The sequence below is a fragment of the Crocodylus siamensis genome, chromosome 5, assembly GCF_052110815.1.
Source record: "Crocodylus siamensis isolate JL-2025a chromosome 5, ASM5211081v1, whole genome shotgun sequence".
Taxonomy (NCBI): Eukaryota; Metazoa; Chordata; order Crocodylia; family Crocodylidae; genus Crocodylus; species Crocodylus siamensis.
The window spans coordinates 103,105,355-103,119,960 of NC_143399.1; the positions used below are offsets into that span (position 1 = coordinate 103,105,355).

Genomic DNA, 14,606 nt, shown 5'->3' on the forward strand with positions numbered 1-14,606 from the left:
ATTTCCAGTGGTGTCCCCCAGGCATCAGTGCTTCGACCCATGCTCGTTAACATATTTATTAATGACTTGGAGGAAGGGGTGGAAAGCTCATCGATTAAGTTTGGGGATAATACCAAGCTATAGGGAAATGTGGGCACATCAGAGGATAGGGTAAGGACCCAGGATGACCTTGACGGACTGGTTCTATGGGCTGAATAGAATCAGATGAGGTTTAACAGGGGAAAATGCTGGGTTCTTCATCTGGGTAGGAAGAACCTACAGCATTCCTACACAATGGGTGGTGGTCCACTGACTGGCACAACATCTGAACAGGATCTGGAGGTCACAGTCAACTGGAAGATGAACATGAGCTAACAGTGTGATGGAGTCATCAGCAGGGCAAACAGAACTCTAGCGTGCATCAGCCAATCTGTTGCTAATAGATCCAGGGTGGTCCTTCTCCCTCTCTACTCAGTGTTGGTGAGGCTACAGCTGGAGTACTGTGTCCACTGCTGGGCAATGCACTTCAGGAGGGATGCAGATAAGCTCAAAAGGGTACAGAAAAGGGCCACCTGCATGACTAGGTTCCTGGAGGACAGGACCTATGAGGACAGACTCTGGGAACTGGGCCTGTTCAGTTTGAGTGAGAGAAGACTGAGAGGTAAGCCTATGAGGAGAGGCTGAGAGACCTGAATCTGTTCAGCCTCAACTAACGGAGGCTGAGGGAGGATTTGGTGGCTGCCTACAAACTCCTTACGGGAGATCAGCAGCAAATAGGAAGAGTCCTATTCCCCCCCAGCAGCATCTGGGGTGACGAGGAACAATGACCAGAAGCTGCTGGAGAATAGGTTCAGGTTAGATATTAGGAGGCACTATTTCACTGTTAGGGTGGCTAGGATCTGGAACCAACTTCCTAGGGAAGTGGTCCTCGCTCCTACCTTGGGTAAATTCAAAAAGAGGCTGGATGAACACCTGTCTGGGGTCATGTGATCCCAGCGTGTGTTCCGGCCAGTGGTGGAGGGTCAGGCTAGATGATCTATTTAGGTCCCTTCTGACCCCTAACTACTATGAAACTAAGTGACTTGATAGCTACCTACCAGTACATCAGGAGTGAGCACCTAGGGGAGCAACTTTTCAGGAAGGCACCCCTTAGGAGGATGAGGACCAATGGGCAAAAGATAATATAGGAAAATTTAGGTTGGACATAAGGAAAAACTCCTTGTCAGTAAGGGTAGCTAGAATCTGGAACACACTCCCATCAGAGGTGATGCAGTCCCATCTTTGGAGGTGTTCAAGAGGAGGCTGGATAAGCACCTTGCTGAGCTTGTTTTATCCCAATAATTTCCTGCCCATGGCAGGGGATCAAATTTGATGATCTTGCAGGTCTCCTCTAGTCCTTTGATTCTGATTCTATGTCAAAGAGTGGTCTTAATTATATACACAATGAAGAAGCATATTTGTGGGGCACCTCTGTGTTTTTATGAAGATCAAATATTTTTTGTGTTTATCGAATCACCTGTGTGACAGAAGGCCAGCTCAGGACTGGGTCTCAACATTGGCCTGCCTTCCTGCCTGTGTGGGGCAACCCGTCCAATCTTGCCTGCCACAACTTGCTGTTTAATAAACTAATGTAAAATGTGGGAGGCTGCCCATTTTTGTGCCCTGATGCTTAGGGTGATATACACAGCTCCATACCACTCTTATACTGCATCCCATCCCTTGCAGATGGCATCCTGAGTCGACATAGTTTCATAGTTTCATAGTAGCTAGAGTCGGAAGGGACCTAGGTAGATCATCTAGTCCGACCCCCTGCCTTAGCAGGAAAGAGCACCGGGGTCAGATGACCCCGGCAAGGTGCTCATCTAACTTCCTTTTAAAAATCCCCAGGCTAGGAGCCTGCACCACTTCCCCTGGAAGCTGGTTCCAGGCCCTAGCCACCCTGACCTAAGGCCAGGCCAAATTCTGCCCCTTGCTGGGCCTCTAAAATACTGCCCTCCTCAGGCCTCATACATACCACCCCATCTCACTGAGCTGCTTTCATACTGCCCCTCACCGGGCCTTACACTTCCCACCCTACTCCGCACAGCCTTTCAGGTCCCCATTGGGCCCTACTCTACATGGCCCTTCAGGCTTCTTTGCTCACACACTCTACACAAGCATCCCTACTCTTCGTAGCCACCAGCCTTCTGCCCCACTCTGGGCTGAACTCAGCCAATGGCCCCTTTCTGGGTCTGTCTCTGCCCCCGCCCAGATGTTCTGAGCAGCAGGTCAGCTGGGTAGTGTTCCTCTGGCTACCAACAGAAGACGGCTGGCTCAGCCATGAGGGCCTGGATCTAAAATGAAGGCTGCTCAGTCCCCTCCTTCAATCCTGGGGACCTCCTGGGGTCATGTGACCACCTGATTAGGGCTAACCTGTACCTGCAGGCTGCCCTACTGCCTGCTATCAAGCCTTAAAGTAGCAGGCATCAAAGGTGCTCTGCCACAATCTGCAACAACTAAAAAGAGAATAAACTCCTTACAGCACCATTTAAATAAATAAAAAAAAAAAATCTGATACTGGCACTTACTTAGAGGTCACTGAACCTCAAATCAATAAAAATGTTGGTGAGTTATAATTGACATTTATATATTCAAGGAAGCACTGCCTGCATTACAGGAAAGTTATTATTCAGCCACCACTTGTCAAATATGATAAACAACTATCCCTTTAAGCTTACTAAAGTGGGCTACCACAAACTTCAGCTAATGTTTTGAACTAAAACTAGTTAGGGTCATGAACTACAAGAAAGACATGCATTCCTTTGTCTCTATGCAATGAAAAGTAAGTGGCAGCTGGATATTTTTAGCTCATATTGTATATTAGATATGGTGACAAACAAAGCTATATTTCCTCACCCTAAAATAATCATCATTAAGTAGATGCAATCTTTTTTTTAAATAACTCTACAAATTAAAAAAACACTACAAATTCAGTTATAAGTAACAGTTTGTTATGACTTTACTACCCCATGTGTCTACTTTTACGATATATGAAAAATGATGCAGCAGCATCCTGTTAAATTAAATTAGGCACCGCATACAGCTTTAGCAATTGCTGTAATTACTTTGTAATTTCTCAAATATGTGCAATAGAAATGAACAAATGATATAAAGCTCGTTTTTATGTAAATAGAGTAATTAATAAAGAAATCTTGAACTCTCCTGACTGTCAGAAACAATACATTTGTAAACTTAGGGAAGGCCTGGCTTAGTGCCTTGATAGACTTTCGAAAAAATTGGGCAAAAAGCTCTCAGCACAATAAATATATTCATAAAGCATGCAAATGGCATTCAATAGATATTATGTAACAAATGCTTTAGGGTATGAAGCTATGATTCACCATGTGTTTTTTTCTCAGGATAATAAAGACTAATTGTGACTGTACTCATTTGAACAGGAAAAAAACCCATTAATCTTAGTATCAGAATACAAAATGTGACATGGCACTTTGTATCACATCCATCTTCACTGCTTTACTTCAGGCTGTGCTTTACTCACACTCCTGCCACCTTTGCAGTGGAGCAGACATTTGATGTAAAAAGTGATATGTATAGGCCCTCTTTTCAAAAGACCTGAAACCAATATTCTCCTGACAGTTCAGGGTCCAATTCATCACTGCATTGCTGCACTTGAACACTGATTTAAATGAATTAATTTAAACACTTACACTGGCTTAAAAGTGGAACAATGGAATGGTAAAGCATTGCCTTTTACATGCCTCAGATAGCCATTTGAAGGGAGTATTTTATATATCACTGGGCACATCTACATGAGACATTTATTGCAGAGTAGACTAAACATCTCTGCAATAAATTTCTCTCATCTACACATATGGCCCTATTAGGCCACAGGAAACTAATTAACTCAAGTACTTCCCTGTTACTGAGTTTTTTCCACCACATGTATAAATGTTGACGTGGCTGGCACTCTGAGCCTTGGGGTTCCCTGCCTGCCAGAGCTGCTCCAACCTGGCTCAATATGCTGTGGTCCTGGGTGCACATGTAAACATGGTGCCTGAGAGCAATAAACTCTGTGTGGTATGTGCCAGAGTTTATTGCTGTGCACTAATAGCATGGGTAAACATGCCCATTATGAAGCACAGGAAATTTCAGTGAGGATGAAATGATCAGAAGAGGTATATTAAAAACACTTATCTTATTACTTAAATGATATTGGATGTATAAACAAGAATCAATAATTTTAACCTATGACACCATTAAATATTTGTATTGCAAGCAAAATCCTACACTCTTAAAAGAAATCACTATCAGGGATATTCAAGTTAGTGAAGGAGCAGGAAATGCATCCTGCTTTCATACCCGTCATTTGGTCTGTTAGTATTTTGAAGCATAATCTCCAAATCTCCTGCATCCTGGTATCAACAAATGAGAACCAATCATTCTCTTTTTCATCAGTGTTTTCAGTTTGGAAGGAGAAGGGGTGTCAGTCAGACACATTTTAGACTGAATCTCTATATGCTGATGTTATGTAGCAGGCTGCAGGTTTCAGCGTGTAGCCTATTACAGTGTGTAGCAAGTTATGTGCACCAGGGATTGTAGTCCAGCTGCAGGTGGTAAGTAGGCAATTGCTGCCTAGGAAAACTTGGCCAGCTGCTGGAGGTAACTGACTAGCCAGAGGAAGTTAAAGGTCAGAGAGTGAAAGATAGTTTGGTGGGGGTGGGAAGAGGGAAATCAAGCTGGCTGCTGCAATACTGACCAAGGGTACTGTCTAGGGGTCTGGAAAGAGACTCCAGGGTTTGGGCAGTCTCTCAGAGTCTGGGAAAAGACCCCAGGGTTTGAGTTAACCCTTTATTGTTTTGTATTTTTTATATGTTATGTGATTTATGGGGTTTGAGGTGTACTCTGAGTCAAATTTTCTCAGGACAAAAAAAGATGATGTGGGAGAAACCTGATTTCTCACTATGGTTGGCCTAAAATAATATCCATTGCTTACTTATACCCAAGAGAGCATTAGGGCCAGAAGCACAAGGTCTGAAGATAATGGCAATTGAAGCATCAGAAAATAGAGCAAGAGGTGCATTCAGCAGGAGACTTTTGACGCACTTCTGCCACCCAATTCCTGCTACTCCAAGTGCTTCTACCACATAAAACATTTGTCAAGGGTGCATGCAAATAAGGGACATTCTTCAGAGAAGTTTACAGACCAGGCATGCAGTGGTTAAAAACAGAAGTTTTCAAATGTTTGTATTCTAAAGCCATATTCAAATGAATAATATGGGATGCTGGCTCAGGAGAAATAAGAAATGATTTACAACTGCTCAGAAGGTCTACTGTACTAAAAGGCTTTTTTCTAAAGTTTCGAAACAAGCATTATTTATTTGTTGTTGCTCCAATGGATTCCCGACTCGTGCTTGCCAAGGAGTGGTATGGAGAGGACAGCTAGCCATGTGGATGGTCCTTGTTAACTCAGTTCCACATCATTATCATATTGTAGTGAACCCTAAACCACCTTGTATATACTTGTTTATCCTGTAATTGTCCCACAACATCCATATCACCACTAACAGAAACACCATTATTCTACTTACAGTTTTCAGGAAAAGACAATGATAATACACTGTTGGATTTCCCATATTGTATAATATGCCACAAGCAGCTGGAATATCATTTTTCAACCTTGCTGTTCACAACTTAGCCATCTCTAAAAACTTGGGTGTCAGAATCATGGGAAAGGCAGCAGAGCCAACATAGACATTACAGGAAGAATGAAACACCCAAAATTGTATTTGTCGAAGGTTTTATTTACGTATTTATTTATGTATTGGCTTCCCTTTAAAACAATTGTTCTGGTAACTGTTCAGTGTAAAGAAGTCAATACTGGGGTCTCTAGAATCATGGTTGACTTGCTGTAAAAGTCTATAGCTAGAGGGCTTAGATTTATCTTGCATACTATGGACAAGTATCTACAAAAAATACAGTACCACAGCACAAGCGTAAAACAAATGGCAATCCATTAAGGGCCCCTCCCCCTTCTCAAAAAAAGGAACCATTTTAAAGATATTTTCTCATAGATTTTTGACAGCCAGAGGGCAAACAAGTTTGCTTGTCAATTTATAACCAAGTTTATACCTGTAAAGGCCCCATGAGATTCTACACCTCAAACTAATGTCCATTTCCTTTATGCTCATTTGGGCTTTTGAGACCATTATCCACTAGATGCATTATTTTTGTCTGAGGCTCATTAATATGACAAGATAAAAACTGTAATTCATGCTGTGTGAGCTGGACTCCCATTTTGGCATAGTAAGAGACAGATTTAATAGAGGTTTGTGCAATCTTAACTATTGGTACTTAAAAAAGGATAGAGACAATATATAATACAATATAGGTAAACATTGAAAAGTGTGCGCAATATGAGAAGGTGGGTGCGTACTTTACTAGGATGCCTGGAATTTAGGGAAGAGAACTGTAGAAAAGAAAAATCCAACTGGAACAGTAGAGTTCAGTGTTAAGATCTTGAAAACACTCTTCAGTCATATGCCTATATGTTAGCTGTCATCAAGCAACAGGCAAGGGCAAGCTATCCAGAGGGAGAAAAAAGTATCTTGGGAACTTGCTTTGCTAGGAACCGCCAGCAACAGGAGCTGGAGAACAGCTGCCAGGCCAGATGCACTGGGAATTAAGTTATCTGCCCCATTCCAGGTGCAGAATTTGCTCCTCCAGCCCTCCAGCAGATCTGGGCAGATCTATGAAGGGATAAAGGGACTGCATGGCTCAAATGCTCCAGGGACTTTCTAAAGTGATTTTGTGTATATGCTTGTCCTGTCCACAGGTTTCAAAACAAATTCCCTCCCCAATCTCTCCCTGTGTCAGACAAGTGTGTTTGTTTACACTCGGAGTTTCACAGCACGGTGCTAATGGCTTCTTAAAGAAGCAGCCTTGAAGGCTGGCTGTAGAAAGAGAGAAGGGGCAACCAGTCATGACATCTCCTGCTACTACACCCTGAGGCAGGGAAGTTAAGCATGAGTCAGAGAGATTCCCCTTGTAGGAAGGGGGGAGGGAGGGAGGGTGTAGGTGGAGGGAATGAAAACAGTCTACTCTGGGATACTGAAGGACTTGGCCCAACTCTGACACACTCTTATACTTTTACTTTACTGATGTGCCTTCTTTAACAAGTTTTGAGGGATATGGTTCATATTTCTCCATAAGCGGTTTCCCAAATCAGGTAAGAATCTCACTTCCCCACCCTTGGAACCCCCTCCCTTCCCCTCCATATTCATCAGCACCTCCCTTTCCTACTCATTCCTTGGCTTTTTCTCTCTACATATACCTCAAGGAGCAGGAATCAAGACTCAGAGAAGTCAGGCTGAAAGGGACTTCCAGAGATCACATCTAGTTCAACCCCCTGCTTAAAACAGGATTATCCCTATTCAAATCACGCCAGAATAGCCTTCCATAATCTATTTCTAAACCTGCACGGTCAACACTACTGCACAACTACAAGTCATATTGTGCAAACACAGTAAGTGCCCAAAACTGTCACAGGTAAATCAGGGATACAAGGACTATTAGTATCTTGCTGCTACAAGAGTTGTTAAAATGCACTTGAGATCCAAGGAAGACGATCCTATCCCCCACTAGGGAGAAGGGGAAGATCCTCACAGTTTATATAGTCTGACCACAGACTATATCAATTCCTTATTGATCCCAAATGTGGCAATCAGTCTGAACCTCAGCAGAGGAGGAAGACTCTCTGACCAGGAACCTCTGGGATTTAGTCCTAGCAGGAGCATGGGCACACCCAATGAAAACCCCAGCTTTGCAGCCTGTAGCAAACATTCATTTCTTCTGAGGAAGGCAAATAAAATCACTGACACCTATAGCTAGCGGGGGGGAAAGTTATTTCCCGGCCCCTTGTGACAAACAGCAAAGCCAGGAGAAAAAAACCAAAAACAAAACACTCTCTATTCTGTTCTGCATTCTGAATAAAGCAATCATAACATCACCACCATACCTTCTACTAGAACTCTTCTTTTTGTATCCCTTCCATACACTTATTCCAGATGGCTGATCTTTCATAAATAAGCTGACTGTGGAGCTCTACTTCATTCACCTGCTGTTGAGCACAGCCCTGCTCTAGAGTTCAGAGCTCTTTTCATTATCTTTCAGGAAGGGGAGACCACCCACCAGTACAGCTGTCCCGGCTGCTCCTAACCTGCTCCAGCCATGGTTGCTGGGAGCAGCTGCAAAGGTAGCTGAGCTTAGCCCAGGACAGTAAGGGCAGCTGAATTCCTGTTCCCTGACTAGTAGGAAACACTCAGTGTGGACCAGGCAGAGAAGAGAAATCTGTCCATTGCTATCCTGTCCCTGGCTGAGCCCATCTCCCCATTCACCACTCCCTGCAACATGGCTGGAGTAAAAAAGAACTGAGATTGGGGCTCCACCTGCTCCCAGGTCAGAAGGGGACAGCAACAACAGCTGGCAGGAGATGTAGGGGGAGGGAAGTGAAAAGGAAGGGGAGAAGTACTCTGCTGAGTACAGAGGGAAAAGGAGGGGGAGAAATCCTTCCTGCTTTGGGTACGTTAAGCTGCTGTTCTTGTGGTGTGGACCAAAAGTGGGGTGGCAACAGAACCACTACATCCTTTCTGGATCTGTCCTTGTTTTTGTCCTATTACCTCTGCCAAGTGCCCTTTCCATCTGTATTCTATTAACTATATTAAGATATTTTTCCAAATGCCCCTGATTGCAAGAAGTTTTTTGGAAACAGCATAAGTTTTGTGAAATTCAGACAGTTAGGTAGCTGAAGTGCTATTTTTAAATACAAGACAACTGTCATAGTTATTCTTTGAGATAGCCCAGGGGCTTGCAAAATACAGCCCATAGAAGAGATCCAGACTGCCAGGCTCCTCCAGAAACCAGTTATTATTGGCCCATGGGGTGGGGGTGGGTGGGGCTCTGCCTCCGCCATGGTTCACAGCCCCCACTACCAGAAGCAGCAGCAGGCTCTTGGGGCACTCATGGCCCATGGCAGACAGAGCCACCAAGAGTGTGAGGCTCCAACTGAGTTCTGTGGCTTGTTCACGGCAGCATGGAGCCAGCCCAGCCTGCTCATGCACATCTTCAAACCAAACTAAGTGGTTTTGTGCCACCACACGGGGCTCCTGGCACTGCAGGCAGGAGCCACACACCTTTGGGCCAGGCCAGGCTGGCTCCGTGCCATCATATGTGGCTTCCCAGTGGAATGCTGGAAACCCCACCTAGATGTGCAAAACCGGCCTGGCTTGGCCCAGCCCAGTGGTACCCGGCTTTCACCTGCAGTGCCATGACCCCACATGCTGGCATGGAGTCAGCCTGGCCTAATTCAAACATGCACACCAGCAGACTGGGCAAGCTCCATGCCACAACATGCAGACCCTGGGACTCAGAACTGCACACTGCTGGGGGGGTTTCTGATGCAGGCCATGAGCACCCCAAGGGCCCACCACCTGCTGGTGCTGGTGCTGGTGCTGTTGCTTGGAGGGGAGAGGGCATGATGAGTGACTGGTGCCTCCTGAATCTGGGGAGGGGAACCCACAGAAGCTGATGACGGTGGCGGCCCTGCCAAGGGGGGCACCAGCCCTACTGACAGTGTCAGTGTCGGCCATCAGAGTGTCATGTGCACCCCCTACCAAATGCCTATGGGAGGGAGCATGTGTTGAGGAGCCCCATGACCCCCACATACACACAAACACACACACACACACACACACACCCTCCTACAAATCTCACACTCCCACCCCCACAAACCCCACATCCCCCACAAACACTCCCACACCCCACTACAAAACCCTCACACTGCCACAAAACCCATACCCACCCACATTCCAACCCCAGCACCCCCCAAAGACCCTCCACAAACCCCCTCACTGCCCAAATCTGCCACACACACTCCGAAACCCACACCTCACACACCCACCCACCACAGCTTCCAAACTCCTTCACAACTTCCCCACAAACTCCACACCTATTCATACCCCCACAAATACTACATACCCCATACAATATACAAGACTAAGACTTTATTTTGAGCTATTATGCAATCACCTCTATATACACTATGCAAACAAATCTAAATCAGCACAATTTTTTAAAAATAAAATTAAAATATGTTATAGTAGATGTTTTATTATTTAGTATATGACTAAATATGAAGTTTTTTCTTGTTCCAAGACAGCAAACCCTCTCCCAAAAAGGAGTACATCCAGGTGCAAGGGAAGGAGTCCCCAGTGGGAAAGGTCAGGTATTAGGGGTGAGACTTCCAGTCCCAAAGTGGCAGTCAGGATGAGGCACTTGTCAAGTGTGGGGATACCCTTGCAGCTCTCAACAGCTCACCAAAAGTAGTTAAGTGTGCTTCCAGCCAAAATAACTGCCCACCTCTGAGATAGCCCTATCTTTTCAATATGTCCTTCCTCCAAACAGCTCCCTGAGACTCTGCTGCTTTTTTCACCATTATGCAAGGCCCTCTGTCTTCTTATGGAATAGGTTTAGTTGCCAAGTAAACAGGCCACTTGAGAGCTCCTTAAACTTTTTCAAGTTCTTCAAAGGCTATGATTCAGCAAATCACCTTAGTTTGCCTTCAGTGGGCTATGGACCCTGTGTTGTTACGTACGTTCTCAAGTTAGTACTCTTATTAAGGCCAGCATGACTGGTCTTACGTGTGCAAGTAAGCACATCCCTAAGCATTTTGCAGTGCTGGGGCTAAAAGTAGCATATACTTAACCATAGGAAGAAAAGATACAGTTGAGAGTTTTGTGATAGAGCTCATAGTAATCTCTTTAAAAAACAACAACAAAAAAACCACACACCTTTAAACCCATTGGTAAAAGCAACACTTTAAATTGTTATTAATTCAGTAATCCAGATGGCTTCCAGTATCCAGATACGTTTGTTAGCAGACACATACAGATGTTACAGTACACCTTGGAATAATAACTTTCTGAATATAGAGATGTGATCTCACATCTACCTCACAGTTATATTTTTATCAGCTCACTTGTGGTCTGTTAGAAATTACCTTAATTCAAGCACCGGACATACTGGTATGTTTTACTTATCCTGCTGCCTTTATTTTTAATAATATATTCCTGGTTTCATTGTACTCTTACTGTTCTCCTAATAACACCTACAAATACCAGCTCAATTCCAAAAGGAAGACATACATGCTAGCTTTTAAAGTAGTACAGTGTCAATAAAACACTCATGGACTCTTACCCTTTACACTGGTAATCAGGTTTGTATATGCAGCAGCTTCTTATCTAATCACATACATATATGTTTATTGACCTACTTAGGTTTCAGCTCATTAAACAGAGGCACTCTTAATAATCAAAGGAATATAAGATTAAAGTAGTGTTAAAGAAGGCCTGATTGGACTATAAAAAAATTAGAGTGGTTGTTTTCAACCCACCATGTACTGTTTTATCCACATTGGCTTCAGAGAAGTTGTAAAATAAACACATCCTTCCTAGAGAAGAGAGCAAGCAGGAATTTTATTAGAGAGAAGTAGCTAGCCATGTTATTGTGAAGCCAAGACAGAAGGCAGGGTCGATTTGCACCTTATAGACTAAATCAGAGATGCATAAGGCTTTGTAATCAGAGGTTCATCAGATGCTGTGAAAGGGCTCCAGGAACCAGAGCTTCTAAACAGAAAGCAGTGATTAGAATACAAATGTTAGGGAAGGGGGAGTGGCAAGGTGGGAAAGAGAGAGGACAACAAAGCAGTTGATCCAGTGAGGAATGAAGGGGTTAATAAAATCTAATCTAGATAATGGGATAAAAATCCATAGTTTCAGTTTAGACTAGGGGTGCTCAACCCCCAGCCTGCAGCCCAGATCTGACCCATGGAGCCATGCCATCCAAGCAGTAGAGTTCCCCACAGGTCCAAAATTATGACAGTTGGAGAGCAGGGGCAATAATTGCTGTTCTCCTGCTACCAAGTTTCTGGACCTGGTCAGTGCATGAAAGTTACCCAGGGCCAATCTGGGTACATAGAGGCACTCTCTTCTTCCTCCTCATTTTCCATATTGTAGTGTAACATGAATAGGAAAAATGACAGTAAGTCAGACTTCCAGCTGCTACAGTAATTTGAAACATCAATTAATAATAAACACTCTCATACTCATTTACTCTTTTATGACTGGAACAAAGGTTGAAAAACATTCAAAGCAATAGTTTTACCTTTCCTCACTAGTTAAAATCTCTCCTTCCCCAATTTTCTACTGTAAAGAAAAAGTGGAGGAAGTATCAAAAAGGGAAATGAATATGAAATTAAAAGTTTTTCTCACTGAAAAGAATGAGAAAGAAAAACAGATAAAAAGAAAAAGAAAAAATGTTGGAATTGAACAATAAAATGTCTTTCCTTTTTTTTTTGTCACATCTATGTCACCTCGTCCCACCTCCTCCTCCTCTCCCTCTCCCAATCCCCAGGCAACTAGAAGCCAGTTACAGCAGTTGATTATCTTGCTTTCTCATTTTTCTGGCAGGTTTGGAGGGAGGGGTGTCTTCCAGGTGAGTCAAATGTCTGCATGCGCTCTAAGTTAATAAACTACAATCCTTAACGGCAGGAAGAGTTTGAGCATGTGGTAAAACATTAAAATTTGTTAATTCAAGATTACAGATTTCTTCCTCTGATTTGCATGGAACTCATTTCATAATTGATCATTCTATTGACATCAATGGGATAAAAGAGGTGCTGCTGGGAGACAGAAACTCTCTCTTGAGAATTAAACTGATAAAGGAAAGAAGCTGTTATATGCAACCTACTGGAAGCTTCTGTAATTTATTGAAAAAAAATGGCTACATTTTTTTTGAATTCCTGCCATGCATTGCCTGTTATGAGAAACTACTCAAGAACACAGACACATTGCCGTAAGATAACATTAATGTATTTAAAAATGCACTTTTATTTTTCTTGCTTAAAATCTGTACTTGATTCATGCTGCCAGAGCACCCACATCATTCGCAGCTGGTAAAATGAATATCATGCATCAAGGTAATGACTAGACCCTTGGTGTGATATATTATATGCTACTATATCTTGAAAAATGAGTCACACATTGAGCAAAAAAGCATATATTTAACATGCAGAATCATATATATATATGTATAAATCCAATGTTTACACTAGGTGTGAGTAGTTTTGTATATATTTGAAATTTTATTTAGGAAAACTATGGTATTAATAATGAACTTTCCTAGTTATTTATTTATTCACTTCTTCAAAACTTAAAAATAATTCACTGGATATTTTTCCTAAAGCTGATGCAAATTAATGTGATCCTTTACTGAGACTTGTCTATACTACAGATATTCACATTTTATAAAACTCAGTAGCATGATTACAGATAATACATTCCTCAGGTTGATAATCATTTATTTGTATGTGTTTATATAAAGCCAGAAGTACTGTATTTGGTTAGGCTTTCAACTAATTGGGGTTTTATCCTTTAGCTCAATAACTATGGGTGTTTATACAAGTGCTCCAGGCATTGGGGGAGTGCTTTAATTAGAGTGGCTCCAAGAGCCGCTGTAATTAAAGCACCTAGAGCATCACATGCATCAGGTCCCCATGCTGAAAAACACTTTAACTAACTATAAGCTTTAGTTAAAGCACCCCTACTGCCATTTTTCAGCATGGGGATGGTGATACGCATGATGCTGGAGTCTGCTGGGGTGTAGTATAATTAGCATGCTCCAGCACTCAATCAACTCACTTGAACATCTATAGGTGCCCTATGCTATGGGCATTTACTCAGGGAGAAGGAATGCCGGGGTCTAGGCTGTGCTTATTTAGAGATGGTTGGAATCAGCATCTTCTGCTTCACATCAAAGTATTCTAACCAGAAGACAATAAACTAGGCATTCTAGATGAATGCTTCTAAACCAGGGTGCCTTGAGATCATTTTAAGGGTGGTGGCAAGCTCCACAACATTAGCACTGTTAGGTGTCTGAACACATACACATGATCTGCATGATAAACCCAAAGATTTCAAATAGGATTTCATAGTACCAAAAGCATTATGACTTTTTGTGGTCTTTATGAGTTCTTTGCAACAAAAGAATTGGTCTACTATTTGTCTTCAGTCAAAAAAATGAATGGAAGCTAACAGTTGGCACTTTCTGAGGGGTACTCTGAGACTAATGAAGAGTGCCTTGAGTTAGAAACAGTTGAGACTCACTGTCCTAAGCCATTCTCCAGGCTTCCTCTTGAGTAGGGTCACCAACAGCCAAAAGGCAGTGAGATACATGGAGCCAGGAAGAGGAGAAAAGGCATAAGCACATAGCTCAGTACTATGTGTGTATTCCGTGTTTACTGTGTAAAATGCTCAGGAGCTTAAATCTGAGTCACTTTGATGTCAGTGCTTTGACTGTACTGATATCCTAAAAGCCTTATATGCCTCACCTGACAAAAGATATAGACAAACCTGACACCAATGTCCTGTAACACCTAAAAAGTTGATGTAGAGTATTCTTTCATAATGTCATTTCATAACTTGCATATAGTTTCAGAGACCATATCTACCCAGCATCAGGTAGCACTGCTCCCAAGATGGTGTGAGTTATACTAAGGGGTAAGGGTCAACAAGGAT

The 14,606-nt window shown here is 42.9% G+C and overlaps 1 protein-coding gene across 1 annotated transcript in view; it reads right to left on the reverse strand.

Annotated features, from left to right (window-relative positions):
* Nucleotides 1-14,606, reverse strand: part of CDH12 (cadherin 12) — a 953,181-nt gene that overhangs the window by 533,761 nt on the left and 404,814 nt on the right. The window lies entirely within an intron of this gene.